Source organism: Perognathus longimembris, chromosome 19, assembly GCF_023159225.1.
Source record: "Perognathus longimembris pacificus isolate PPM17 chromosome 19, ASM2315922v1, whole genome shotgun sequence".
In the NCBI taxonomy this organism is placed as follows: domain Eukaryota; kingdom Metazoa; phylum Chordata; class Mammalia; order Rodentia; family Heteromyidae; genus Perognathus; species Perognathus longimembris.
In genome coordinates this window covers 45,286,080-45,311,307 of record NC_063179.1, presented here as the reverse complement: position 1 = coordinate 45,311,307, position 25,228 = coordinate 45,286,080, and the positions used below count along the sequence as shown (strand labels likewise).

At 41.1% G+C, this 25,228-nt stretch overlaps 1 long non-coding RNA gene across 1 annotated transcript; it reads right to left on the bottom strand.

Moving 5' to 3' along the window:
- Positions 1-1,108: 1,108 nt before the first annotated feature.
- Positions 1,109-16,408, bottom strand: LOC125367426. The gene is made up of 4 exons (XR_007214084.1): positions 16,398-16,408; positions 15,228-15,234; positions 14,427-14,429; positions 1,109-1,236 (listed from the first exon to the last, which is right to left on the bottom strand). It is a non-coding gene; the product is annotated as an uncharacterized LOC125367426 (long non-coding RNA).
- Positions 16,409-25,228: the final 8,820 nt, after the last annotated feature.

Here is a 25,228-nt window from a genome sequence, read left to right as displayed (position 1 = left end):
TGCAAGTATTGCTTTTGTAGTCGTTTGTCTTTTTATCCTTTGTCTCTCGATGCTATGTGAAATGGTACCTTTTCCTCCTCCTCCTCCTCCCCCTCCTCCCCCTCCCCCTTCCCCTCCCCCTCCTCCTCCTCCTCCTCCTCCTGTTTCTCTCCTATTCCCTTCCTGTGGTTTTACCCCTGCTATCCCTGGACCTCATCAGAGTACCCTGGAAACTGTACCTCAGGACCCCTGCAGAAGGTACTTCACTCCTAACTCAGAGGCCTCATTCATGGCTTAAGTCCCAGGCCCCCTGTTCTATGCTGTGACTCAGCAAAGGTCTTTCCCATTGATAGAAGCTGATTGGGATCTATACTTACATCTTTGATGGTCACCTGCATGTCCATTGCTGGCAACGGACTTTGTCATTAAAACCAGACCCCTAGGTTGAGGGAGCTGCACTGTGTTATATTCTTTACTTACTTGGATACACTAATTGGTATTAGAAATATGCTTTGGTTAATCCTGAAATGTGCCCTTTTTAAACAAGATAATCTTAAAAGGAATACAGAATTGTGATTTATTAGTTAATTTTAAATTAAAGTGTTCACATCTTGTTGAAAGAATTATATGTGAATCAAGATTCAAAAAAAAAAAGAACTAGGGAATGGAAAGGGAATATCAAAATCGAGAGACAAAGGATAAAAGGACAAACGATTCCTACTCTATTTTTATTTAAGATTCCCAGGTGACTGTTTAAAATTTTTATTTTTATTTTTATTTAAATGCAGGGATAGAAAAGAGGGTAGGAACGTTATTTCAATTTTTAGAAAATCTTATGGTTACTTCCTTTTCTTTCCCATTCCACACTGAAAGCCTTCTATGGGATTGCCATGAAATTTGGTGGAAAACCATTTATTGGTGTTGTGATGTCACGAAAAGAAAAGCTATTTTTATTAAATTTAGAAAAGCACCTATTCAGTCTCCAAACAAGCAAACAAACACAGATATGATATTACTCATCCTCCTCTCCCCAGGAAGAACAAATATCACTTTCCTTAGAGAATCTCATCTCGGCCACTTTCTTTCTTCCTTTCTTTACAATTAGTACACATCTAGGATAATCCTAGCAGAAGATCACAATAGCTCAATAGCTATGTGTACATATGAACGCGTAAGATGATGCTAAGCGAAACGAACTCCAAGTATGGAAATAAGTGCTTTCTCGTTGTTGTTATTTTCGACATACCATGTGAAATTCTGCCACTTTCCTCCTCAGGGTTTTACCCCTGATGTCATTGTTACTGATTCGGGTTCCCTGGGTATTGTATATATGTTCATAATACACATACTTTTGTATTCTATCTTTCTTATAAATTGTAACGGTATGAGGGTTAGAACTCAGTTTGATTCAACTTTAGATACTCTGCAGTTTCATACACAGTTGTTCATTGTTTGAATACTATGAATAAAGTCTTTCTGTCACCACTATAAATTGTACCTAAATGTGGGGAAAGAGGGAAAAGAATGATGAAAATAAACCTCACATTTATGAAATTCGAAAACAAGGAAACTTGAGGAAGAAGACATAACCTGAGCCAGAAGTAGCTTCAAAAGACTAAGTAGCCGATGTGGGTGGCTTAAATGAGGTTGAAGTGGCTGAAAGGAAACACATTGAGTCCGCCAAAAAGAAAGGGAAGTATAAAAAGTCAAGCTCGAAGAGCCTCTGTTCAGAGAACAGAACAAGTCCCACTTCTGACACCCAACCTCCCACGTACCTGTTAAGCCTGCATGTTCGGGGGATTTTAATTTGGAGTTTAATTAAATTTGGATGTTACAATTGTTTATCAGATTCAATGTCGTTAGAAGGTGGCTCTTCAGTGGCACCCCAAAATCAGTTTCTTATTTAAGTAAGAGATTCCTTCTAAAGAACAGAACTAGCAGGGATGTGACGTTCCTACTTTTGTATATGAATACAAAAAAAATGAAGTCAATTTATTAAAGAGATGCTGGTGCCCATTGTAGCATCATTTATGCTAGGCAAGGTGTGGAATGGTGCTAAGTGGTCATCACAAGATGGGATGGGCCAGACAAACCAAGTGCAGTACAGAACCCATGGGGTATTATCCAACTTTTAAAAAATGGGTGGAGGCCGGGTCCGGGTGGCTCACACCTGAAATCCTCGCTACTCAGGAGGCTGAGATCTGAGGATCGTGGCTCAAAGCCAGCCCAGGCAGGAAAGTGTGTGAGACTCTTCTCTCCAATAAACTACTCAGAAAAGTCTGAGAGTGGCGCTGTGGCTCAAGTGGTAGAGCACTAGCCTTGAGCAAAAGAAGCTTAGGGACAGTGCTCAGGGTCTGAGTTCAAGCCCCAGGACCAGCAAAAAAAAAAAAAAGGAAAGAAAGATAGGAATTCTGTCATCTGCGACAACATGAAATCAGTCTAGAAGACATTATGTTAAGTAATAAGTCTGACAAATGCTGCATGATCTCTTCTGTCTGTGGCATTTATAAACATCAAACACATGGCGCTAGAATAATGTGGTCTTTTGGGGGGATAAGAATTGGAGGTAGATGGAAAAGGAAAGTTAATAAGAGTATAAACCTTAAGTAGTCTACTGCATACGATGGGACTATGGTTAACAAATGCATATTTCAAAGTTGCTGAAAGAGTAGATTTTAGATGTTCTTAGCACAAAGAAATCTTAAGTGTGTAAGGTGAAAGATATGCTAACCTGCCTTATATATTCTTTCTGCAGTGTATACATATATCATATCACATTTATATATATATAAATGTATACAATAAGTATATACAATTGTCGTTGTAAATAAAATCACATTCAAAAAATGTTTCTGTTTAAACTTTCTTAGTTTTCTTTATGCTATTCTTCTGGAAATTATCGTAGGTATCCAGGTGCAGTAAGAGTGTGCTTTTAGGACAAGAATGCCATTTACAGGATTCCTAGTTTCTTAGCTTCTAAACTCAGTATTGATGAGCTACTTCCATGGCTTTCTGCCGCAGGCATAAACACACGCCACAGATGGTTTACCAGGAATTTTGCCACTCTCCTGAGCTTAATGTTCTCTTATTTACTCACAGGTACACTCTGCTTTATGTAAATCCAATTTAGGAACATTTAGGCTTGCCAAATAGCAAAGCTGGTAGAGTGATTATCTGCTAAGGAGAAGGTCCCTTTGCCATATGAGTATTTCAAACAACAACTTGCTTTAGAACGACTTTAAAGTTTGAAAACATGTATTTCCCAGGAACTCTGGAGTTGCACGAAACGTGATTGATATGTCTATAATCTTTTCAATGCTCTAGTGATACAGGCAAGGGCTGAAGCCAGCTAGAAGTAGGATAGACAGCTTATCATCTCTGTGGCATGCTGTTTGGTTCTTGAGTCCAGACTGGGTTGCTGAGGAGGGATAAAATAACTGGGTTCTTGCTCTTGCTGAGATGATTTTGAACCTAAAAAAAAAAAATCTCATTTTGTTTGCAGAGACATAATATCAAGAAGCCGATTCCATACAAAGTAGCGTGGGTGTCAGGGATATAAGACAATAGGCTTGAGTTTGGCAGGACAGTAGATTCCATATAGGGAGCATCAGATCATGGGAGAGCATGGGAGCTTCAGTAGTCCTCAGCCTTCTTCTGGCTCATGACCTTCTTCTTGCAGATGCAGAAGCTATGGTGGGCATGTTTGTTGTCTGTCCATTCCCTTCTTCATCTAGGAAAAGCGAATCTACTTCTAAGGAATTGAACCAAAGGGCGATAGCACCACCAGCTCCAGGTCTTCTTAAATTGAGTCCTCTGAAAGTTCACATCCTACATAACACTAGGGAGGAGCTAATTTTTTGGCATCTAGTTGGTACCAAGGGGAAATCCAGTAATCAGATGAGTCAAACGTTCCACATTTATTATTTATTATACTCATCCACTAAAGAAAGCTTGCATTTTAATTTGTTTTCCTTTGGCCCATGGTATGGTAGAAGAGAGGTTTAAAATGAGGAAGCATCATCACATATCAATAGACACACAGATTTAATTGTAGTCCACTCTTTGCCTAAACCACAGAGTTCCTTCTCCTGTGCATAACAGAGCAGACAGGACCGACTCTGAGCTGTGACCTGGCTTTGCACTCTGCCTGGTTCCACTATGCTCTGTGAGGACTGTGGGTTTTTCTGTGGTAGGACTGTATGGTGGCACACTCTGTGTTGAAAGTCAGCAGCAGAGTTCCGTTAAAAATAGGTGCAAGATAAGTCTCATTAAATTCAGAATCTAGGTTGACTTCCTGTGAGGTTCTGAGAATTCAGAGGCTTGATAACAAATATCAGACATATGTGGGGATTGCAGAACTCACTGAATCTGGAAACACTGTGTACCTTTAAGGACTTTCCATGTCCTCATGCACACATCCACACACAATACTATATCATGTAGGATATAGTTATATATGTATGTATATATACATACACATGGGCATATATGCATGAGTATATGTGTATGCATATATATGTACATATATATATACATATATATATATATATCTTGATTTATACCCTCTACAGCAAGCAGCCCAACAGGAAGGAACAAAATGGTTTCTCAATGGCCATACTAAGAACTGGGTTCTCTCATGGATTTATAGGCTCCTGGGCCTGGGTTCAAATCTTGTCTCTCTCTATTTTAGGGGCAGTACAGCCTATTTGAGTTATTCTATCTCAGAGAATCCCTGTCCCTTTGAAGATGGAGTTCGTTGTACAGAATCAACTTTACAAATTAATTCTATTAAGAAATAAAAATGGAAATCTACCTTTGTGTTGGCAGTATGCAAGGCCATTCCTATACTCGAGGTCCTGCCTAGTTACAGTTCCAAGAGTTTCCTTACTGCGCTGGATGCTACAGTTGCAATGAGTTTTAGATCAGGCAAGTTGTGGTGTTTTAACTCTTCCCATTTGTGGATGGAATTGAGCTCGAAATCTGACTTCTCCAGTAGCACTGGCTTTCAGCGTCACTTTCTCATCTATAAGATGAGATGACAGACTAAACATGTCTCCCCAAAATTTGTACAACGCAGCGGCATTTGGAAATGGGGCTTTGGGGAGCTTATTGGGTTAAGTGAGGTCATAAACCCTCCACATTCGAATTTGTGCCCTTTACAAAAAGAAAAAGGAAGCGAACAGAGCTGTGAGAGAGCACATTGCAAGAGGACAGTTGCATGCAGTCAAGAACTGACCTCCGGGAAGTGAACTGATGGTGAACTGGAGGTGAATGACAGGCTGTGGTCCTGCTGAAGGAAGAATTGAGGGGTAGGCACACTGAAGACTGTAAACTGTGGGAGGTTAAACCTGATGCTCTTATGCAAATAACTATGCCGTTTTCTTAGAAGGAGGAGGACTTTACTGGGAACTGGGGAAAGGGTACCCTCAGAACCAACATGGTGATTTGAGGGGAGGTAATGAGGGGTGGATGTAGTCTTTGGATAACCTTTGGGTTTAGGAAAGTCCCTGCTGAGCTGCTGTACCCAGACGTGGGCCAATGGTGTTACAAAGTGGTTCGGCTGGAACAGCAGGATTTTTTTTGTAAAATAAGATGTTTGGCAAAATACACCCAGATGTGGTTCTGTTCTTGCTCTTTTGCTTTGTGTTGTTTTGTTGCTATTTTGCTCCCCTTTCCACTTACCAACCCTACTCCAGCTGACATGATTTTGTATTTCCCATCCTCTGGAGCGGTGAGACATATGTCTGTATCTGTCGTTTAAGCTACTCAGTCTATGGTATTGTTGTACCATAGAGAGCTCAAGCTAAGACATGAGCAAAGATACTCACTTATTTGTGATGGTTGATCTTGACTGTCAACCTGATGGGGTTGGGAAACGCCTAGAAAATTAGGATGCATACCTGAAGTGCGTCAGTGAGGTTGTTTTCAAGGATGGTTTGCTTTTAAAGGTGCTGATATAATGAACCACTTAGTCCACTGATAGATTCGAATTTTGAGTGCAGTATTTGGGAGGAGCTGATGTGGGGTCTGGACAGAGGAAGTCGTTTGCTGTTTGCCTGTCTGGGGATCCACATTTTATTCTGGCCCCTGCTTTTGCAAATCCTCCCTGTCTTCCATCTGCCACTGCAGCATTCTCTCTGTGACATGTTTCCCTAACCATGACATTGATTCTCACCACGCATCCATAGAGCCCAGAATCAACAGAGCCCAGCACTTGTGGCCTGAAATCTCTTAAACTATGACCTAAAATAAATCCTTCCTCCTTTAAGTTATTGAAACATCTGGAATTTCTGGCGCAGCAAAAGTAATGCTGACTAACACATATTTCATTGAGTTTTCAGGTCACAAAGGAGACATTGTATAAAATCAGTAAATTCTCAATCACCAAAGTACTATATGAGACCCTAGAGAGATGTAAGCAAGAACTAGGCACTGATATTTACCCTTAGAAAGTTCATAAGGTCTGAGATAAGACTCACCATGATACAGCAAATAAATTACCATAGTCATTCAATAAATATGCCCTGAGCATCTACTTTGTGCTAGGAGTTACTTTACATTTGAGGGAGATACAATGAAGTAAATCACCTGTTCTTATAGAGCTTATTATACCTGTGTCTGAAAAAAAATGATCTAAAATGAAGCAAGTGAAAGTAGGAGAAGTAACATAAACACTTCCGGGTCTTTATAACACAAATAGAGTTTGCATAGATATTAATCTTCCTACTTTGAGAATAAATCTATAGGCTGTTACTCATCTCTGTTGTACAGATCATACACAATATATATATAAACTTATGTAAGTTGAGAGATGGTAGCTAAGGTCACACAGCTTGTAAGTGGCAAAGTCAGAACTCACATTCGGCTCTTCTGCAGGGAATTTCCTGGCAGTAAATACTGATACAATTAGTGCCCAAGACATCCTTGTAAGACTGGAGAAGAAGCCAAGTGCTTAGCCAAGCTGGTTGCATGATGGGCCTCCATCTTGCTTCTGGATTCTGCTCTCTTATTAAGGATTATTAAAGAAAGTTACTTAAGCCTGTTTACAAAGCTCCAGAAATCCACGATTATGTGTTAGTTAATGATGCACCGAAGAGTCCCTTCTAGGCAAATTCTGGAGGATCTAGAAGGGAAGCCCTCCATGGAGCACAAGATCACGTAGCCTTGCATTGGCCGGGCTAGTTCCATGGCTTCTGGGGGAGCTCAGGAAGGGAAATGACCGCACCTGACTCATCCCTGCACCCACCGCAGCCCAGCGCCCGACAAGCACCGACGCGGACGCACTGAGTACAAGGCCCACCCGCCACGAGGAGACGAACACACGCCAACATTAGGAGTTAAGTTCCGCCTTGGTGGCAGGGAATAGACCAGGACTCAGCGGTAACTAAAATGTCTTCCTTTTCACAAGTCCTGTCTCTTCTTCCTCTTCCTTTTCGGACAGTTTCTTTTGTCCTAGCCAGAGCCTGACCCAGAGCCTCAGAGTTGGTTTGCCTCCATGAGAACAACGCTTTGCAAGCAAGGGTGCCAGGTTGTCTCCTGCACTGAGTGGATTAAGTAGTACCGTTGGGAGAGGAGGGCACTGTCCTGGGACATGACATGAACAAGACCCCCGGGGAGCAGCCTTCCTCCGCTTGTCTTTGCTCGGTGACTTAGTGATCTTCACCGAACACCTGCCCACCCCTTAGCCTACCCATCCCTTCACGCACCTGACTCTAATCCCCGTGAAAGACTCCTCCTGTGAATCCCACTTTTTGGAAGAGGAAATTGGAGCAGAGAAATGAAGTGGACTCTCCAAGGACCTGAAGCTTGAGTGGCATATCCGAGATGAATCTAAGCTATCAGACTTCACAACCACGCTCTTAACTTCCTGTACTCTGGCGAGTCTCTCAGCAGCTGCCAAGTCCTTGAGAAAATGAGGAAAAGCAATGCCTTCTCCGGACGGTGAGGAACAGTCATTGAGATAATGCATGAAAACACGTGACACCTAGTAGGAGCTTAAATCTTAAGTCTGACAAGACCATAGAGGACTATGTAGCCTGTCTTCTGTCCAACATATAACCTGAGTTCAGAGAGTATCACTTCTGAAGCAACCCTTTTAGAATTATGAAGTTAAAATGAATACAAGCCATGCCCCAGCCAATGATACCAAGGCTGATTTGCTCAGAGTGACTATTTTGTTCCAATAAAAGGCTTGTCTCCAGTTTCCTTGTTAGCTCCACAGAGCCAACCCAAACTGAAAACACATGCAGGGGTCGCAAAGTCATTGTGGAAACGTGACAGACGTGTCCAGAACCAGGAAATTCCTTCTGAAAATGCCTCACTTCCAGCCAAAGCAGGCATGGGTTCAACTAAAGAGCCGTGCCTCTGTGGCCTCCGGGTACACAGTGGGGCTTCACTCCTCTGGGGAGAATGGAAATGCAAGGTCTGCTAGCCAGTTGGCACAGGTGCTCTACGGACAAGATACGCATGGCCAGGCCATCCAAGTTGGAGCAGTTGTTGGCAGGACACTGTGAGCATGTCAAGTTAAGGGAATATTTTTTGAGGTCTATCACTGTTTTTCTTTCTTTAAATGGTAGCCACCAAAAAGTTATGCAAACACTTCAGCTGTAGAATACTTAATCTGACATTTGGCATGGTTTCCTTGTTGATTCAAGACATGAAGTATGCAGTATATGCTAGCATTTGCTCTGTGACTTACTCAAAAAGAATAGGGTGATGATGATGAATTAGATAAAATAAATTCATTTTTGTGCTCCTTAATTCTAATGGGATATCTTCCTGAGCAATAATTCCCTAGTAATAGATGATGACTGTGGATCACAGAGAAGAAGGTAATTATAACCGGGTAGGTGAATTTGATACTTTTTCATTTAGAGGTTGATAAAAATCTCTGGGTGTCCCTGTAACTGGGCTTTCCTCCATAGTTGGAAACTCTCTTCTTTGGGTCTGGTGTTCAGGGCTTTCCTTGTGAAAACATCATGAGAATGGTTCCCTCAACCATCCCCAGTCACTGGTTTTTCATAAGAAGAAAGCAAGAATCACATGGGATGCCTTCTCCTTACTAGCATTGGATTTGTGCACCGACTACTTCCGTTTTATTGGGAGCAATTGACTCAGCCATCTCCTTCTGCAATTGATTCGTTTGTTTCTCTAGCCCTAGAGCCTTCGGGGATCATCTTGGTGATTAACCACATGGCTTCTGACTCTACCCAGGTAAAGAGGAAATGATTCCCTCTTCAGAAAACAAAGGGCTGTGAGTTCCGTCAGGTGGGCAGTCCTCCATTCTGAGCACTTGGTGGAAGGATGCAGGAGTGAGCAACATCCCAAAGAGAAAGGAGAACCTTTCCAGAAGTCTCTCTACTAACGTGTGCAAGAACAGTTGCTACGTGTAAGCAAACACAGCTCCTCAAAGTCCCACCCTTTGTGCAGGTGGCCAGTAATGCTGAGGAGTATTGGCAATCAGAGACAGATGAGGGTGACCTACTCATTCACATCTGCTATGGCAATGCTCACTTTGGTAACAATGCAGGCCTAAACAACCGACCGCCATCATCCAGCTTCTGGTAATGGCACAATTCTGTTCCAGAAAAATCCTGAACAAGGGCTCCTTCTTCCTAAACAATGGGTGGAGATAAGGAGGCAGAGAAGAAAATCAACTAGAAGTGCTCAATAATAACAAAAATAATAACAAGGACCAAAAAACAAAGACCCAGAAACTGCCAAGTAAACTGGTAATGGGGCAAACCTAGGTATTTCCTCAGTTCTGACTTGTGTTGTTACTAAATCCTACTCCAAGTAAACATACCTTTATTTCTCATGTGAAATTCAAACAACAGAAATTGGGGTTTTGAAAGCCATTTCCCAGTTTGTTGTCTAGTGGTTTGAGAGTTCCAGGAGTTCTATTTGAGAGGAAACTTCCCAACCTCAAAAACTTTTAATTGCCGGTCATGTTTGGGCTCAAGGGAAGGAATAGTACTGTAAGAATGGGCCTTCCTCGCAGGTGTAATTTCCACTAAGATATCTATACATAATTAAGTTAGTTGAAGAACCATTGAGTTTCTTTTACTTTCATACTTTATATATTTTTCTCTTGTCCTCTCACAGGGTTGACATTGAATATCTGCTTCATATATAAATAGGAAAGTGGTCATTAAAAATTTATTCTTCCAGCTTTTTTCACTTACATAGGAGAAATTGATACCAATGTTCTGCAACAGTGAATGATATAGACTGAAACATTTTATTATCTGTTTCAAAATAATTAGAAAAATTGTTTCGAATAGCGCTGCTGGCTCATATCATTGTCAGTTGACTAGCAAAAATCCAGAAGAGGGGCTGTAGTTCGAGTGGCAGAGTGCCAGCCTAGCACCAAAAAGGGAGAGCAGCCAGGCCTTGAATCTAAGCTCTAATATCAGTGTGCATGGGCACACACACACACACACACACACACACGAAGAGAATAGTGGAGAGTGTCCAACACAAATAAGTGTTTGAAGGGTAGAAATACTAATTACTCATTATATATGGTAGATACATGTATCAAATCATCATAGTGTACCTTGCCAGTATATGCATATATATTTATATCAATTTAAAATAAAAAATTAATGCATTCTTACTCAAAGCATCGGAATGTATATTTTCTTAGGAGGTAATAGCAAGTTATAAAATGAGAAAGTAGAGTGTCCTTGCTATAACAAGGTCATTCATGTCAGGAAACGTCTAGGGAGTATTTCCAGCAAGTCTTCTCAAAAGGGCTTAAATAACCTCTTTATATTCTTTTTCTGAGCTTTACCCATGTTAGAAGATCTTAATGTCATGTTCTTCTGATAAATCAATTGTAGTTAAGTAGTGATAAATTCAATACGCCAAGAGCATCCCATAGAAATAGATTTCCAGGCTGGGGATATGGCCTAGTGGCAAAGAGTGCTTACCTTGCATACATGAAGCCCTGGGTTCAATTCCCCAGCACCACATATACATAAAATGGCCAGAAGTGGCGCTGTGGAGCCCCAGGACTGGCAAAAAAAAAAAAAAATTTCCAGCATTTCTCAACGTGTTCCCATTGGCCCAATGCCTTCCAGAAATAGGGCACCGCCTTTCTCCATAAATGGCTGGGAGGCGCTCTAGAGCTCAGTGAGTCCCCGAGGTTTCTGTGAAGTAGAGGCTGCTGTAGATAGATAGAGAGTGACTTGTTTGAGGGCAGGAAGGCAGAGCTGGCATTTCACAGGCTGGCTCTCCAGGGGTGGGGGGGGGGGGGGACAGCTTCTGGAAAAATCCTATTGAGAAGTAGTACAGGGAATGTAATCAAACGTGTTAGAAGTGCCTGCCACTCCAGGCCCCAGTGCCCCATGCCTGTAACCCTAGCCACTCGGAAGGCTGCCATCTGGGGGTCACACTGTGGAGCCAGCTGGAGCAAGAAAGGCTGTGAGACTCTTATCTCCCACTAACCACCAAGAAGAAAGAGAGAGGGAGGGAGGGAGGGAGGGAGGGAGGGAGGGAGCGAGGGAGGGAGGGAGCGAGGGAGGAAGGACCAGCTAATGTGGAGCTGTGGTCCCAGTGGTAGAATGCTAGCTTGGAGCACAAAAACTCAGGAACAGCACCAAGGCCCTAAATTCAAGCCCAGTGCACGCGCATGTGCATGCGCGCGCGCGCACACACACACACACACACACACTGCCATTTGTGTTTGCAAGTAAGCAATTATTTTATTTTTGACATAGTAATTTTTTATTTACTGTAGCGCTTTTAGGTTAATCTTTTACCTTTTCAAGTGAGATTCATTTAGACATGTTCAAGCACGCAGACAAGCCTCAAAGTAGCTTGATTGAATCTACACACTGATTTCTAGAATCTGCTTTAATAATTTAATTTAATAAGTATTTAGCAGTTTGTATAAGAATCAAAGTATCTTTCTTAAGGTGTTCTGATCTCTTTCTCGCTTGTCCGTGTTCAGGAGCCGTGGGGCCGTCTAGGGGCTGTATAAAGATTTGGATCTACACGGAGGCTGCAACACACCAGGGAAGAAAGTCCTCACAGCTGGGCATCAGTGGCTCATGCCTACAGTACTGCATCTTCAGGAGACTGAGATCTGAGGATGGAGGCTCAGAGCTAGGCTGGGGAAAACAAATGTGAGACACTCTTTTCTCCAACTAACCAGCAAAAAGCCAGAAGTGGAGGTTGGCTCGGTCAGTAGAGCACCAGCCTTGAATAAAAAAGCTAAATAAGAATGAGAGGCCCTGAGTTTAAACCCCATTACTGGTATTAGGGGGAGGAGGCGGTAGAGAAGGAGGAAGAGGTAGAGAAGGAGGAGGAGGAGGCAGGGGGAGGGGGAGGAGGAAGAGGAGGAGAAGGGAAGATCCTTAGAAAACCAGCAGTGAAGGATATTGTTTCCTTTTGAACTTAACAAAATAAAAGAGGCAGAGATATGACTTATCTTTACATCTGTCTCTTCTCTAGCCCCATACCACTTCACCATGAAAGGAAGCTCTAAAGCAAGCTGATAGTAGGAAGGCAGTGAGTGCTAAAATGTCGGATGGCATCATCCTTGCCATTGGATTTCAACAGCTTGCCTGTATATATATATAGATAGATATAGATGGGATTGTAGTATACTTAATATATGCAGTGGGAAACTTGGGGAAGTGAACTACAGCCGAATTCCTATGGAAAAAAATACTTAAATTACTTCCTGCCATATTGCTGCAACAGAAATTTTACTGGCAAAGTTGGTTGCAATATTACTCCCCGCAGAAGATTTCTGCATATGTGAAAAAGAATATAATTGCCTTATTCAACACACAAAAAAAGAGAAGGGAAAAGTAAGCCACTTGGGAAGTGTGTTTCTATAACCATAGTTAACCACCATGTTTATTAAATCTAACTTATGAAAAACCACGTTTATTAAACATATAAGGAAAGTGGTGAATTATCTCACAATATTGCACCCTATAAAGTTAGGTCCATAGAGGATTCATTAAGAGAAAAAGGAAAACTAGTCAAAATCTTCTCATAACAAAAATGCAAGGATTTAGCAGACAAAATTGAAAACACTCTCAACAGTCCTTCCCTACAACCAGCAAACTAGTTTTAAGAAAAGACTACGAAGGGATATCTTTATATCTAAGAACATTTTCCAGCACTGGGTGGGTCTTGGTGAGAGTGTCAATCTGGTACTATAAACCTTCGGAAATTTCTATCAGAGGAAACTCACTTTTGAGTCAAAGCAAAGAACGATCCAGTGAGCCACCACTTAATAGAAAGTCGTGGTTCAGCAAAAACTGAGAAGGGTACATTGTGGAAAATTCCCCTAATGCTGCCTCGTTTCTGAAGGGCAAGGACTCAAAGAGCTGGGAGGCAATGGGAGAAGCCACCTCAGTGGCTGTCCAGCTCTGGGCTGCATTTCAATGCTGGGCGTCCCTTGAGGAATTCTGGAGTCGGGCTCAACAGTCCACCTGTTGGCGTTGCTTCTCCTCATTACCATGGGACAGGGGACTTGACTCGCTTAGACTCACTTTAATTGCTGTGTATTATAGCTGTAAATACATTGCAATGTGTAAAGTGACCAGCTGGTAGAAGAGAAAAAGGTGTATGTCTTCATGCTCCCAGAAAGAAAACTGTCAGCTGGGTGCTGGTGGCTCATGCCTATAATCCTAGCTACTTGGGAGTTTCAATTCTGGACGGGGAGGGTGGCTTAGTGGTAGAGTGCTTGGCAAGCATGCATGAAGCCCTGGGTTCGATTCCTCAGCACCTCATACACAGAAAAGGCTGGAAGTAGTGCTGTGGCTCAAGTGGCAAAGTGCTAGCCTTGAGCAAAAAGAAGCTCAGGGACAGTGCCCAGGCCCTGACTTTTCAAGCCCCAGGACGAAAAAAAAAGGAGATTGAATTCCAGGATGCAGTTTAAAGCTAATCCAGGCAGATCAGTCGACGAGAGTGGAAGTGTGGCTCGAGGGCTAGGGTGCCAGCCTTGAGCAAAAATATCAAGTGAGTGTGTGAAACCTTAAATTCAAGCCTACGTACTAGTACCAAACACCATGGGGAAAGCCCACAACTGTCAAGTTCATGAATCCTATGGCAATAATGGAGCCGGCGTTCCCAAGTATCTCCTTGGCAAAGGCTCCTGAACGGTTAGGGTAACAGAATTGTCAGTTGTGAGGAAGAGGATGAAGAATCAGCTAGGCGGAAGGACAAATCAGTGCTATGGAGACCGGCAGGCACCACGCGCTCTAATAGCTGAGAGAGCCAGGGAAATTTGGAGGGAAGGTAATACATGCATAATACAAGACACCAGACCTGGCACATGAAGGCTGACTGTGAATCAAGTACTGAAAATGGGGGTAAAACATAAAGGAAGAAAACCCTGTGATCAAAGAGAAAGCAGCTGTGTGCAGAGAAAATAAATTATTCCATTAGGTAAAAAATGTTGGACCACGCCAATTTCTGATGACATTCTGAAATTGAAAGACAGAATTTTGTAGCGGTTGAGATAGAAGAAATCGGTGGTCTGAAATGGGAGGAAGTGAGCAGAGACAATGGAAATAGGCCCTAGCCGGAAACTCCTCAAAGGCCTGGCAAGACTGAGGTGCATATAGAGGCTTTTATCCACACAGTCAAATTGTATTCTATGAACTGGTAGACCCAAATATGGATTCCTTCAGGTAATAGTGAACATGCCATTGCCTACCGTTGAGTTGGATTTTAAGTTCAATGATGGAAGCAAGAGATGGATGTTTTTCAAAGCCAAACATCAAAGAATCCCTAACTAAACAGAACTTTTAACATACACAAGAATATAAGAACTTCCCGTACCTGTTACCCATTGTTCATTTTCATACAAAAAGTCTTTCCTTTCAGTAAATGCATCTCTATATTGTGCAACTGTTAATTGTAATAATACCAATATTAATATTAGTATTCTAATTAATACTGATACTATTAATAGCTAATTAATGATATTAATATTATTAAATATCTTCAGTATTTGGCCAAGGAAAAATGCCTCTTTTCCATTGATTACTTGTGAGTTGTTTATAGTTTTCCTTTTGTCAGTTTCTGTCACAAGCCACTTACAGAATTTATAGAAATTTTTGCCGATTTTATCATATATTAAATTTTTCCTACTACAGGGCTTCATTACAAAATTTCCATACATGCCTACACTATATTTTGATCATATTCTCTGCCTCTGTTTTTTATTACCCCTCCTCCCTCACCCCTTTTTCTTACTCTTGTACCTCACTAGTAGTTACCCTTTTTCTGTCATGATCTTGAGTTGTTTTTTTTTTGTTTGTTTTGTTTTCTTTTTGTTTTCACAAGTGAGAGGAAAAATGTGTATTTGCATTTGTAGGAACTGGCTTATTTCACTTAGCATTATGATATCAGTTCTACCCATTTTACAGTACATGATAACATTTTATTTTTCTCTACAGCTGGGTAAAACTCAATTGTGTATGCAAACCACATTTTTCCTTTCTCTGTTTGTTGATGGGCACCTATACCATTATGTGTCTACAAAATGCAAAAGAGTCCATTTCTTGGTCGCATTCATTATTCTCATTCCTGTCTGTTGCGTCATTGTTGCCAGAATTTCTTTGACTCACACTTTCAAACACTTCTGGTTATTATTGCACGTGATATCTTACATTCTAAGTCTATATCTCTCTTCTGCCATGACTAATAGTGGGTTCTTTAGGACATAGTTTACATACCATAAAATTCATGTATTCAGTGGTTACATTTTCCCCAAAGTAATTTTTTTACTGCATAGGTCAGAGTTGTGGACCCATCCATCATGCGTTTTAAAACATTTTCCTCACCACACAAGAAATTCCACACCCCGTAGCAGGTCATTCATCCTCGCCCATCAGTCTTCTGCCAACTATCATGTCAGTCAAGTCCACTTAAGTAGAATAGGACGATATGAAACGTGTGTAACTGACACTAAATATAATCAATATCGGTTCAGCAATGTTGTAGTAGGTATCATTATTTCATTTTAATGCCAAATAAAAATCCACTGTGTGTGTGTATATATATATATATATACATATATTATACTATATATTTTTAGAAACCAACTCAATTGATAAGCATATGAGTTATTGTCACCTGGATACTTTTAATGATGTTACTATAGACATTAAAATACAAGTCTCGTGTAGACATATATTTTTATTATCCCTGACTACATACCTAGAACTAAAGTTGCTGAATTATATGGTAAGTCTAGGTAAGTGTTTGTTAAACCTTTTGAAAAACTACCAGGCTGTCTCTAAAGTGACTACATTGTTTAAAATTCTAGCCGTTTATGAGGGCTTCAATTTTCCCACTTCCTTACCAACATCTGTTATTAAAATAATAATCATCTTAAAGTGTCTAAAATAATATTTCATTGTTGATTTGTATTCTTTCATGGTTACTTTTTGACTTTTTAATTGTGCTAAAGTATACACCAGGTAAATTTTCCAAGGGAAACACAAACCCCAAAGTGCCTTTTAGAGGGTGAGTTCACATTTTTTCTCTGTATTATCATCTGATTCCTGTATTTAAACCATGTTACACATGCCTTCCTAATTACTTAGCACATTTCCTGTTGAATAACTATTTTCTAACTAACTTGATATTTGCTATAGGGTTGTTCTCACAAAGAATTGGATGGTTTAGAGAAGCATGGAATGCACAATGGCAATACTGGCATTAGAGCTTTGTACATTTCTTTTGAAATCGTAAAGCCAAGATGAAGATACATCAAAGGAGGATTGGTGATTGAAAAAGAAAAAGTATAGGTCCTGGAATATTCTAGAAATACAAAGAAAGAAATCAGAAACCAAAGCATAGTAGTTACCTCTTAAACAGTAATGTATATTGATGGAAGCTGTGTGAAGAAAGAATCCTCACTACAAGAGCTATTTCAAGACAGGTCCACTGTTTCCTGACAATTACTAAGCACATCTCTCCAAATTGTCTCTGCTGAATGGAAAACTGACCATCAACTGGACTCCATGTGAACTGAGCGTAAGCTAAGACTCCCCTTGCTCTCAGGCACTGAGATGCCATCACTCTAGCAGGGCTGTGACAGTGCCCAAGAACTCAGTATCAGTGTTAACACAGATCCTTTGCCAACAAATCTTCAGAGTGTTTGGCTTCAGCTTTATCCCTGCTAGGTGGTTACTTGAGGAGAGAGAAGCTGTTCTCCTCTAACTGGGGACTCCTTCCTTTATGCGATTGCTGTGTGGATTCAGAATGCATTCCCTTTATAACACGGTTTTCCTTTCCATCAGGGAGTTCGAATCTGAGATACAGACCCACATGTACAAATGGACCCTGGTGAAGTGAAGCAGTGGAGCTGAAATGAGAATTCAACCTTTAATGGCACTCTGCTGCTCTTATTATTAATATATTTGGTTCTTTACTCAGTTGTGGAAGATGAGCTTCTTCCTATGTTTGCAATAAGATCCTCTAACTTTCAGGTTTGTTTGCTTTTTTCATGTTTCACTCTCCCTCAGAATATTGTTGTCTTTCTCCAGCATATCATAGTATCCAACAATCATTCAAACCCGCAATCTTCATAATTACTACTTTTACCTTAGGTCTAAGCTCTGCTGAAACATTATACCAACTTGGGTTTTGATTTCAGCTGGTGTCCCATTCTAGGTCCCTGTGGGTGACAGCAGTATCACAAACTGGACCCGTTAGTGGGTTGCCACTCGGGACAGGTGTCTCGCTGCTGTCTGTGGGGGAGGCAATGGTGTTCCGGAATTCCAGTTGAGAGTCTGCTTCCTAGTATCATTCACAGAACAAAAAAAAATTCTTAAAAAATAAATTTACTAGGGGAAAAAAAAAGGCTCTGAGTTGGAAATTGTATGGAAGAAAACTTACATGGGAATGAGACAAGCAGGGCTAGGTGAAGAAAAATATTGAACTCTACAGTGTTCCCAGGTCCTTGTCTCCCTTAGAAAATGAATCCACGAGCCTGGAAGAAAGCCCTTGGCATAGGGAAAAACGACTCTGTGGGTGAATGAGGTATTTTCAGAGTGGTGCGTGCTGATCATTTTGGTGCATCATGCTTCATGGACAAACTCGATGGGAGGAAGAATTCTTCAGAGGCCTAAGTGGAAGGGAAAGGAAGGAATATCTGAAATGGAGCAGAGAATCTCCAGAGTAGGGACTGGTCTCTTGTCCAGTCCTTACATATGATTTTTTAATGTGTCCTTAATGGAACACAGCCAAACTAGCAATGCTAAAAAGAGGGAAATGCCATTATCATGGGGCAGAGGGTAAGTCGCCTGGGTAAGTCACATCAGCTCGACTTGGACGTAGCAAGGTCTTGTTTTTCTGAGCTGGACCAGTCTATGGCTTGGACAGTCCCAGCTCTACGACCGCATCCACCCTTCCCCACCCCAACAGCCACCTCACCTGCCTCAGCACGAGCCCGGAGCAGCCTCCGAACGCCCCGGCAGAACCTCACCGTGCGGTGATTTCCAAGCAAAAAGATCACCGAATACCACAGCAATTCAGTATGCCGTGGAATTCGGAAACACAGGCAGTTTGTTGAGAAAATAGACCAAAGGCAAGGAACCTAAAATGTATGAAAGCAAGAAAAGGTCCTACTGGGCAAGGTAATCAAAATCTCTCCTCAGAGACAGACCGAATTTCTTGAGATTATTCTAAGAATTAGCACTCACTGTTGAAAAGGGAGATGTGCTTCTGAACATTAAATAAGTAATCTTCAAGCCCTGAGAATAAAGGCTGGGAGGAAAGGTTTGAGATTTCTCTGGTAAGTACACCCTGCTCCCATTTCTACCCAGCAGAAGTTCCAACTGTCTTTGTCAACCATGTCCCAAAGTTTCTGTGAAGGAGTAAGTGTTTTTCCTTCATGTGTACGACTCTTACTTTTCCTGTCCCACCAGGATTTTTCTGTCTGAGCCTACTCAGGTACCTGTAGGATCTGGAAAACTTTGACCTGCGACTAGTCAATAATGGGCCATTTTCATTTAACTCTCATTTTTAAAAAAAAACAAAACATGTCAGTAAACAAACTTAATGTATGATGGACACGGAAAATGTATACGTTTGTAGTATTTAAATGGTCAGTGAAATGAGAGGATGTGCTATTCCAAGCGCAGGAGGAAATCACGGTCAGGGAGCCAGGAATCGATCTGTGGCTCTCAATCAAACAGTGAAACAGACATTTCTGTCAACAAAATTTTGAAGACTAGAGGAAAAAAATCTGAAGTATATCAAATCTCAACTCCATGGACACACACACATATACACAGACACACACACACACACACACACACACTCACACCTATGGTAGCTACTAAAAGACATACATCAACCAATAATACAAAACTCTAAAACATATTTAAAGTTATAAAAATAAAAGTAGTTACCAGGTGGCTCACACCCGTAATCCTAACTACTCAGAAAACTGAGACTGAGGATCACAGTTTAAAACCACCCTTCGTAAGAAGGTCTATGAGACTTTTATCTCCAATTGACCACCAAAAAGCCAGAAGTGAAATTGTGTCAAATGGCTGACCAAAATAAGTTAATGGACAGTGTCCAGGCCCTGAATTCAGTCCCAGTACTGGCACAAAATAAAATAAAATAAAATAATTGGCTTTTTCTGTCGGTAAGGTACAAGAGGCTTCTGATATTACAGATTTCACTTCGAGTACCATGGCCTTTATTGAATTTAATGACAGTTATGAGAAACTGAGGTTGTGGCAGTGCCTGCTTGTAATTCCCTCACTCAGGAGACCAAAGCAAGAAGATCCTGAGTTCTAGGGCAGCCCAAGATACACAGCGAGACCTTGTCTCAAAGCAAAAAGTTAGGGATGAATTATGTTGTTGTTTAGATAACTCAAACAAATGTTACCCAGAAAAACAAAGGAAATACAAACTATGCTGCACAAAGATTCACAAATAACTTGACCAGCCACCTTGTACACATTTAATAGTTCAGACAACTTATTAAACCAAGAAAGGCAGTGCCTACGCAACATCTTTGGGAAACCTGCCAATAACATACACAGCTGTACGTCAGGCTCAAAAAATATATGCTCTTAATGCCACCAAGTACATAAATAAGAGCCAAAGTTCTCATAAACAAATGGAAGCAAGTTCTTGCCGGTGGTGAGGGGTTGCGCTGAACACACGAAGCACGCACTGCAGGGACACCCACTTCACAATTACCTTAGGAAAGCTTCGTACTTAAAACAAACTCTAAGGAGGAACATCAGGAACCAACACAACTAACCTAAAATGACAGCGCTATACTTATGGGAATGAACTTGGGAAACCTAAGCTCTGTTGGACGGTGTGTGGCTAGAACATTCAAGTCATTGCCTCTGAGGGCCTGGGTACACTTAAGCCACTGGTGTTGTGTGTTACAGAGGTGGCGTCGGGTTCCTGGGGAACTGGCCTGGGATGAAGGAAGCAATTATCTCATGACATTTGCCATGCCATATGGCAGGTGGAGATTTCCCAGAATGCTACCGAATGTCGACTCAGCACAGGCTCTCTTAATGACAGGCACTTGGAACATAAAGCTTATAAAGGGGCTCAGATTCCCATGGACCAATATATTGTCCTGAGAAAAAGACAAGACCACAACCCTAGAAGTCTGCAAGAGCCAAGCCAAGCGAGAAATGCAGAACTGAGCAAGAATGGACTAGCTAGCATCAGAGACTCACTGTCAATAGTCACTATTAACTGAGCTGGAAATGAAGGGAGTTTCTGCATGAGACACTTACAATGCGGGATGGTGTTTAATATTACTTTTCTCTCTATTGTTGCTTTCACCAAAAAAAAAAAGAAGCATGATAATTACTACTATCCATCACATACTTACTATAACCAAGAAGTGTTTTTCAGCTTCTTTTAACATTAAAACTCTTTAATGTACATTTACTAAGTAAGGGACTGAGCAAATCCTCTGGTCATCCTGCAGGATGGGAATTTATTCCTTTTGCTCAAATGGTTACTACTAAAATTGGAAGCCAGTTCTGTCTTATTCCATATCCATTAATTTTATTCTCTGTTGCTTTGGGTGTAAAGTTGATGAAAGAGTGAAGTTGTAGGACTCTCATAATCACTCTGAAGAAGTAAAGGAGGGAGAGAGAGAGAGAAAGAAAGAGAGGGAGAGAAACAAAAAAGGGGGAGTTTGAAAAAATGCCTGCGGACATGGGAGTTTCCCCAGGGACCGTGCGTGAGAGGTAAATGCCCAACGTGCCAGGCAAGTTGCACTTGGCAAGCTGCTCTCTGACCTAGGACACGAAGAATCTGCCCGTCATGAGGATGGTTTTCTCCACGAAGCTGCCCGCTGTTCTCCTGCTGTGAGGCTGAGAAGTTCAGAGGAAATCAATGAGAGGCTTTCTCACTATGATTTTGGACCCAAGCGCAGGGTTTCCCAACAGTCCACGTGTCCACGGTTGTGTTTCTTAAGTCTAGGATCCGGACAACGTGTTCTCTGCTTTATGCACAGAATGAGCTCGCCCTCTGGACATTTGTCTCTAGCTAGTTGTTGGAATTATCACGTCAGTGGTGGGGGACTGCCTGGCATCATGTTTTCTAACTTACCACTATTCCTACCCTTTGTCTTAAGAACTTTCAAACATGTCTTCTAACAACAGCTTAGCAGATCTGAATACTCTTCACAAATGATGAGCCTATTGTCTAATTTGCCTCACCCAACCCAGTAAAGGCCTCCCTTCAGAATATATAAATCACCATGTCAAGGAGGTAAGCGACTGGGCTATTGGGTACAAGAGTTGATCTGTAGCCAATGCCATCATGCTAATGCCATCAGCTACAAAATAAGATGCAAGAAGAATTCGAAATTCCACTAGTGGCCTTTATCTTACAAATCCAGCTGGCTTTCAATTATCCTGACTAATGAGGTACACACAGAGACTATGGGAGAACAGTGACAAATAAATTTCAAGCTCTCTCTTGCAAAACAGAACCACAGAAAGAGAATGTATCCCACTGAATAAAGTGAAGACACCTAGGTCACATTTTGAACTCATTTTTAAGTCATATTGATGGTAAAAGACTGAGCTGTAGCCAGAGCAGATGGACTTAACTCCAGAAAATCAAGGAGATTGCCAAAGGGCCCCAGCTAACAGATTGCAGTAGCCATGTAAATAGGTCAAGTAGGATCTCATGCATGCTTTGAGAAAACGGAGCTAGATAGATGGAGTAAATAGCCAGATGATAGAAGAGAGATGTACACATATGTATAATAAGCAGAAAGTGGCTCGTATGTTCCAGTCTTGTGCTGCAGAAACTGTTCTTTATTAAACACAAGCTATGTTGCACAAGCTATGTTGTAGGTGAGGCTGTGTGTATTGAGTCTTCTAAGATTTACAGTAACTGAATCCTTTTGGAAGAAATCTCAATTAGGCTCTAGAGTCCTGAACTCCACAAAAGTGGTGTTAGGGTTGTAGAAAAACGGTTACTTCGGTTACTTGGACTCCAGACTCTACCCAAACTAAAAGGCAACATGTTAAAAGCAATTCTGGATGCAATTCCAAACATGGGGGCATTTCTGTCTACTTCATCATGAAAATGTGTTGCAATTGTTAGCAATGAAATCAAGTGTCTTCTGTTAGTGAAGTCTGTTCCTAAGAAACATACATTGTTTCCAAATTGCTGTGGCTTCCTCCAGTCTTGTAGCCTATTATAATTTTTTCCACAAGGGATATTAAGTAATTTTGTCTGTCTGAAGATGCCCAGAAAGTGTCCTTTCCAAATACTATTCTGTCAAATTTTTATTCAGGGTAGGGCATGTTGAAAGATGTCTCATTGTTAGGCCAGCTTTATTAATCCCATTAAATAATGAAATAACAAGCAGTATTTGGGACTGGAGACAGACGTGTGAGAGAAAGGATGTGCAGATACTTTCAGTTGTGCAGTATCATTATGGCGGCTCCGAGAGGCTGACTTGTGCCTTGGTTTCACCCAAAGTCACATCTGTGCCCTAGCGTGGGTCCACGCCCAAGCTCTGTGTCCGTGGGGAACTCTGCAGACTCGGGTCTCATTTCAGAGCTTGAGAACTTAACCACTTAGAGCTCTTCTTTCTCGAAGAACAGAGGTTGTCTGAAAGCCCAAACCATGCCACACATTCTATGATTGCCTGCTACTAGGCCTCCATTTTCCTTATCATACTCTCTTCTAAACCGCGACTTGGAATATAAAACAGAAGTGCTGCGAATCCACTCAGAAATGCCTGATGGAACACGAAGCCTAATGGAGGATGGCTATTCATCCAAAGGTTGCTCATCATTTCCTCCTCTACGGCTTTCTTAAATATATAAGAATTTTAACATATGGAGAGTTGGCTATGAAGATAAGAATTACCCTCAAAATTGGGAGGGGAAGTAGAAAAATGTCTTATTGTTATTTGTTTTAAATTTTCATTATTTAACACACAATAAAAATTTGGCATATTTTTTATCCATTTTCCTGGCTTCCCGGGATCTAAGCATTATTGTTTGTTAACCACAGAATATAACTTTGCCAAGTGAAACAAATTTATTGAAGCATAATGAGTATATGTAAAATAATAAAATGTGTCAGAAGTAAATACATGTTACTTTATATACACGTATTTCACACATGACTATGGGGCTAAGATAAGGAATACATTTTTCATTGTGGCCCAAAAAACTGAAAATACAAAATAAACGTCAAGGTTTTACGTTAAGATTCGACCGGTCAGAGGCAGGTGACAGGAATTTGTACTCAGGCCAGGTACGCATGTAAACAAGGATGTAAGGCCCTGGACGACTAGACAGGGCCATGAGCAAACTGGCCGTTCAAACCACAAAACCACTGTGCCTGCCAAAGAGAACAAAGTGGCAACACAGCCCTTGCTTTCTTCAAGGGTCTGTCTGCATATCACCCCCTCAGGAAGACCTTGCAGAGAGCGGCTGAGGATCCCACCACATGGTAGTTCAACGGCACACACTGACACACTGTCCTTTGTTACAATGCAACCTAATGATCTCTAGGGCTGTTTGGTGATGCTATCTACGGAACCCTAAAGAACATTACTAGGTATTATTTTATAATCAGCAGTAAACATGTTATTTTCAAAAGTCATTTCATATTTTAGCAACTCATATGGCAGATATACCTTGAGTACCAACCTGGTTCTAGGTCTTGCATTAGACATTGGATATAGAGAGCAAATCAGGTGGCAGACATCATTTTTACTATTCCATATTTTTACCATACTTGTAATATTTAAATATAACTGAGTGAGGAAATCAGTGTCTTTCTTCAAATGAAAGAATATAGTTTCCAAAGAATGTATAAAATGTGGCAACTAGTTTATGACCATTTTGATTATCGTCTTTGTGCACAATACTATTCTCATTAAGATTTTATTTCTTAACATAATCTCATGGAATCTTGGATAAAATTAAAGAACACAATTGGAACCATATTTGGGCCATACCTGCCAAGTCAAAAGACAGTAAAAAGCTGATGGGGATTTATGAAAACACCCATGCATTTGCATTGTGTGTAAGAGGCTCTAAATCTCATTGGCCTATGAGGAAATTGGCATGGGAAGGGGCCAATAAGCCCATTGCCTTCTGAAGAGCTGCAGTTGACCCCAGAGGGGGAGAAAGAGAGAGAGACAGAGACAGAGACAGAGACAGAGACAGAGAGACAGAGAGACAGACACAGAGACAGAGACAGAGAGACAGAGAGGGCAAATGGAAACTTATAACATCCAAGAATACTTGGAGCATGACTCGGTGAGTGCGAAGAGTGTTGCAGAGGACAGAGGAGAAAACGTCAGGAACCCAGGTCATTTTTCCTTCCCCAAGGGAAAAGAGTACGGTAGAAATAAATTTGGGCCTTAATTCTAATGCTCTATTTTGTATATGATGTTACATAAGCTAATTAGATAACACACAGTTTCCACCTTTGCAAATTGAGAATTATAATACCTGCTTTATAGTATTAGAAATTGTGCACTTTAGACATGCAACACACTGAATAAACCATAGTGAGCACTTACTGTCACTGTATGATTTTCATAAAAATACCATAGCTTTAACTAACTTTAAGAGTTAAGAAGTACATTCAGAAATCAAATTATAAAATAGATCTTATTTTTATCTTGGCCTCTTATAAGTCCTTTAATATTTTAAACAATCATACAATGGAAACGTACATAGTAGTTTGGGCGAGATATTTGAAAATACTTAATACTTGAAAAAACATGTAT